Below are 6,375 nucleotides of genomic sequence, written 5' to 3' on the forward strand. Positions count from 1 at the left end.
ACATCTTATAGATAGGGGGAAGGCCTATACAATAACAATAGCTTGTACATTTGTGTTTAGATTATTATTATTACATGTGATGTGTATTCTTTTGCTCTCTCTCCCTATATAACTTGTATTAATACAGGAAGATAATAATCTATATATTCAGATGCCTGCAAAGTGTGAATGTGCCTGAAGTAGAATCATGACAGCAAGATCAGTGCTTGCTCTATTCCCATCATCTTCCATCTCCAGATGGATGCAGCAGCATCTATCTACCACTAATGTCTCAGACAGAACCCACAGTGCTGACTTAGGTGATCTGAAAATCTAAACTACAACAAACATCAACATGAGGGAACACAAAAGAAAATCCAAAAACTGCAACACCTGGTATGTAAAAAGCACAGACCCAGTAAATTAACATAGTCATACTGCTAAAAAAAACTGGATGTGTGTATGGGAATATAGTTGTATCCCCTACTAATTATATAAGTACTATATATATATATATATATATATATATATATATATATATATATATAAATTTTCAGATTGTACTGTCAATGTTATACAGAAATTAATCTTTATTTATGTAGCACCAACACATTCCGCAGCACCTCATGGGGTACATGAACAGACAAAATAAGGCAATGCAAAGTAATAACAAGGTCAGATGAATCAATAGAAAATAGGGCACTGCACCCAAAAGCTTACAAACTCTCTCTCTCTCTCTCTCTCTCTCTCTCTCTCTCTCTCTCTCTCTCTCTCTCTCTCTCTATATATATATATATATATATAGATATATTTTTAAAGCATTTTAAAGCACTAACATACACGATACATTCATATTTGCACACAGTCGTATAAACATACAAAGACACACAAATATACATATATATATATAGTAATATATAACACATGAATATAAATCTATATGCATACATAAAAATAGCTTGCATCAGACACAGATATAAACATACAAGACACTTACCTGCATAAATCTATCAGACTATACTTACTTGAACAATATACTACACTAATAGTAATAGAATAGAAACACATGAATATATATATATATATATATATATATATATATATACACACTTGCAATTATAATAAATACAATAAGCAAATTGAGATATACAACTACAGAGAAATAAGCAATACATGAATATAAACACTTGTTTATAAATGTATATATATTACATAGTATAGACACATATGCAGATTTGACACCTATGGAAGGAAGTAGACTTATAGCTACACATATAAGACATATGTGTCTGCTTTGTACATGTATGATCAGCCCATGGATAAGAACCTCATGAAGTGGAGGAAGCAGCATAGAGGGAGACTGATCCCGGCAACAATTACTAGGATGGAGGATCTGCCATGACACCAACCTCTTGTCTCCTCATGGAGTGTAAGTACCTTCTCTCCTTCCAGGAAAATCCTCTCCATTGCAGTCAGATCACAGCAGCTCAGCAGGGAGAGCACAGGCCGGGTGTGAGGTAGGACTGCTCCTGCTATTACTTCTATGTATTCTTATTACACCTTATTGTCAATTATTCTCAAGGTCGGATGGGAATAGAGGGGGAGAAGAATCAGATCTGCACATTACACTCATCTCCTGCACACAATAGTAACACACACAAACATCATCACATAGTCTGCCCGATCACATTTATAATAACCTGCTACCGAGCCGAGCAGATCGCATCGATCTCTGATTATCTACCAACATCGAACGGCAAATGTGCAACTGATAGCGGCTCTCATAGGACAAAAATATCGTACAATTCCATCTCTTTCTCTATGGAAGGCCGATGTTCACGATTGTATGAATCGATGGATTAATCATAAAATCAAATTATGATCACAGATATTACGATGTAGTCTTTTTTTTATAACATATGTCACACAATCAAATTAAATATGATAATATATAATATAATTAGTGGACAAATAATATATTTAACATCAAATATTAAATAACATTGTAATCGATGGAAGGAAATGTACTACTATGGAAATATTAATAGTGGAAATATTATACAAAACCCAAACCTAATAATTTAAAAAAAATCGATTTATTCTTCTTATTAATAAAAAAAATTAAAATAAATACAAATGATAATAAAATAAATTGAATTGTAAAATAATAATAAAAATAATACAAATTTCATTAATAATCATAAATAACTCAAATATTATATTTCTATTATTTTGATTGATATATATGTGCTAAGATTTATCATGCTTATTGTTCAGATTATTTTTAGAAAATAAGAAAATGAAAGCATGAAGTCAATTATTGTACATACTGCAAATCTATTAAACGAACTTAGAAATATAATATATAAATATATGCTTTTTTTTAAAATATTATAGAAAACAAAATGCATATTTTATTATTTTCCAATAAAAGTTTAAGATTTATTATTAATATTTAATGTTTATCTTTGCTTAAGGACACACGTGCATATATAGTATATATATAGTTATTTACATACGTTAAATTATCCATCTTTATATTTAGAGAGAGATCAGCCAGTCCACATATAGTTTATTTCTCTATTAGATTTGTATGTGGCTCATGCCTTTAACCTCTTTTATGATCTACTATTGCCAGCAACACAGGGGTTAATGAGCCTCCGCTTTTGAGACAAATAAGACAAGTTGTAGCCTTTGTTCAAGATTTTGTTGTCCCTCCAGCCTCTCCACACAGCACAGTGAATACAGGACTATAGGACGCAGGGCCCAGGAACCCAGGAAATTAACTTGTTAAATGCTGAGTTTTGTGTTTGATTTGTCTGTATTTTCAGCCTAGCCAAGTGAATGTCATTAAAGGCCAAGATTGAGTCTAATGGAAATATCATGAGGAGACAATTACCCTTAGAGGCTATTCACTTCTCCTGGCAGACACTGTCATTTGAGAAATGGGATCATTTCATTTCATATAGCACTAAATAACACCCAACCGGTTTAAATTGCCAGTTTCTTAAAAACCACCCATTGGAATAAATTGCTGCGTTTCTCTTCCCCTTTTCACAGGAACGTTATGTGTATATCCTAAGAAAATGGGGAGAACAGGGAGCGGGCGCTGCTCTTCCATAACTGCTGTCTTTATGGTAACATTAGTTTCTTTGTATTAATAAATCTACTTGCTCCTCACCTTGCTGAAGAGTAATAGGAGAATAGAAAAAGTCAATTGTGCCTGCCCATAGAGAATCAAACAAATCATCATCAGCACCGCCGATAGATACATTTTGCGCCTTGCATTAACCCTTCAGAGCCTGTATCCCTCATACTTAGAATGCGTTCGCCATTGGAATTCTCCGGAGCGTATTGCCTAGGATATGAAATGCGGAGCCGCAGAAGCAAGTAATGGCAAAATCAATAGGGAAATGAAAAAAAGACCAGACCCTTACAAGTAATAGTATCAACTGTGCTAATAGAAAGAATGTATGGGATCATTTGATCCAGGAAATTGATCTGACTCCTCTTATGGAGAGAGGAAGGAAATCTCTTGGCCACGTGAGGCAAAATTGGTCACAATTGCCCAGGACAGGAGGTGGGGGTTGTATTTTTCTCTACTGGACCAAATAGTTAGATCTGGGAGAGATTGAAATTGATGGACGGGTCTGAAGACTACATGACTACAGCCCAGAAGACAAGAAGACAAAGGACTGAAAGTAATATAGGAAGCCAAATTGTACTTGCTACAGATGTATAGTCTTAGGTTGTTTTTTTTTGTTCTATACATGAGAGTTATGATGCCCATTTGTATATTACCAGCTTGTCATTGCCCCCTTTCTATCCTACAATGTCTATCCTACCTATGAATTACAAACAGGACACATACAATTAAAAAAATATATATAATATCCTTGATCAAGGCCCAACATTTTCAAATTAAGAGGACACATACATTAGCGAACCAAAACACAAATTCAATCCCCTTAAATCTATTACAAAATAAAAAGATAGGATTTTAAGTGATAATTGATTTGAAAAATTTGCTAAAAAAATCAATTGGCTACCAACTTTAATGTAAAGGAATAAAATCTATCAAGTGTTCTTGAAAATTTAGTTTCTTGACTGGATTTAATAATAAAACACAAAAAATTTACAATTTTGGATTAAGAATTATTTCCCTATTTTGACTTGATCATCTGGTAAACTTCTACAGGTGGTAAGTTAAATGTGCCTCGTGCTGAGAAACTGCTCTTGATCTTCCAGGAAGACATCATGGGTCCTATTTACTTATGTGGGGCTGAGAACATTCGTTTGCAGTCATCAAAAGATATAAATTGTGGAATACTGTATATAATAGGATTTTTTTTTTCATTTGGCATTTTGTTGATTACATCTAGTACTAGATACATTATGAAGAATGGGAACTTATTTCCTTTGTAGAAACATTTTTGAAAGTTGAACCTCTTGCCTCAGGCAGCACCACCTGCAGCAAAATGGGGGGCAGCATCAGGGGTGCAGTCACCTACCACAAATTGTTTTCACCCTTTGCAATAAAGAGAATAAAATCAGGTATTTCTATGACAATTTAACTGCAAATATTCTTTATATGTTGCAAATTAGTCCTGTGTAGTTGTACCTTGCAGTTATATACTATGGAATATTAGGTTTGTAAGGTATAGCATTATTGTAGTACTCATCTAGAAATAGTTAGTACTGCTATATATTGCTACTACTAGCAATGAAACTATAATACTATTCTACTTTTATTTTATTTTACTACATACAGTATATGGTACTCTTTATGACATATTAAATGCACATGTACTTGTTTCATGATTCTATATTTCTTTCATATTTAGTTACAAAGAAAACTAAGACTTTCTTATTGCAAAATTGAGGAAAATCTGCATTTCAAGGACAAGACTACTACTGCAGGAAGCTACATGAGACCACAGGAGGCCTCCAGCTTATGTAATTGAACTATACATTTATAATAAAGGCTACTAAGTTGTGTGTTTTATGTTTCTGCACATGAATGTAGAGTTTATAAATTCAATTTAGATCTAAGGTTCCATGTGATCTTGTGTTACAGCATATTAAACTTTGACAACTAAGTCTATACAATTATTCCATTTCCATTCACTTAAATCAGGGGTTCTCAAACCTGTGGGTTGCGACCCTGGCAGGGGTCAAAAGACCAAAACATAGGGGTCACCGAAAGCCATCGGAGCCTCGATTTTATCGCATTTTGGGTGCAAATACAATATTCTTGTACATGCTTTGGGGTCACCGCAACATGGGGAACTGTATTGCGGGGTCACAGCATTAGAAAGGTTGAGAACCACTGACTTAAATGGTCAAAACTTTCAACAAACTTTGCATATGTATCAATGGTACAAGGGAATACAAGAAACTTTGTATGATATTTTATCAGAGGAAAGTGTCTCTTTTCTCCACTTGCCTGACTCTTCTCATCATACATATCATTGACTCCTTCTATCATGACCATGGTATCTTAAAATAAGGTATCTTATGGTGCTTACTCCTTTCACCCAATAGGGCAGCCTGGTGGCTTAGTGGTTAGCATTACAGCCTTGCAGCACTGGGGACCTGGCTTCAAGTACCAGGGTCAACATCTGCAAAGAGTTTGTATGTTCTCTCCAAGTTTGCATAGGTTTCCTCCAGGTCCTCTGGTTTCCTCCCACACTCCAAAAACATACTGGTAGGTTGATTAGATTGGAGCCCCATTGGGGACTGATTTGGCAACCTCTGTGCAGCGCTGCATAATCTGTGTGCACTATATAAATAAAAGAATTATTATTAATCAATCATCTCTACCAAGTATTTGCTCAACAGCTATTGGAGATGTAAGGGTGATGGGAGACTTAGAAGTTATTCCCTATCCACAGCTGACTGATGAGGGTCCAACTCCCAGGATCTCCAAATGATAACAAGAATTGGACGCCTGTTCTTTGGATTGCTGGGAGCCCATTCACGTGACCCTTACTGATCTACTTGTTATCCCCTATCCTGTAGATAACATGTAAACTTGGGAGAACCCCTTTAACCTTTTTTTCCGGATGCACTTGTGACTTTTTTTGTGATATACTGGGGCACATTTACTTACTATGTCTATGGAGTTCACAGAAAGTGCATTGTCCAACGAGAATGCACTCTGCCGCGATTCACTAAGATTGTGCGCCCGTGCATGTGTCACTTCCCTGCTCAGGTCCGACAGAGTTCACCTTCTTCTTCATGGTGCACGTAAGTATGACACTATTTGAAAGTTAAATCCAGCGCTCAGTCCGAATCAGTTGGAGCGTCGGACGCCCCCCAATTTGTGTCGCATGGAAGCCAGCACAGCTGCAACAGAAAACTATTGTGTGCGACACAATCCTAGCACAGACCCCT

The 6,375-nt window shown here is 35.5% G+C and overlaps 1 long non-coding RNA gene across 1 annotated transcript; it reads left to right on the forward strand.

The window, feature by feature from the left end:
- Positions 1-1,160: 1,160 nt before the first annotated feature.
- On the forward strand, positions 1,161-4,975 carry LOC140121259 (uncharacterized). The gene is made up of 3 exons (XR_011854060.1): positions 1,161-1,496; positions 3,040-3,116; positions 4,824-4,975. It is a non-coding gene; the product is annotated as an uncharacterized lncRNA (long non-coding RNA).
- The last annotated feature ends 1,400 nt before the right edge of the window (positions 4,976-6,375 follow it).

The sequence above is a fragment of the Engystomops pustulosus genome, chromosome 3 (assembly GCF_040894005.1).
Source record: "Engystomops pustulosus chromosome 3, aEngPut4.maternal, whole genome shotgun sequence".
Lineage (NCBI taxonomy): Eukaryota > Metazoa > Chordata > Amphibia > Anura > Leptodactylidae > Engystomops > Engystomops pustulosus.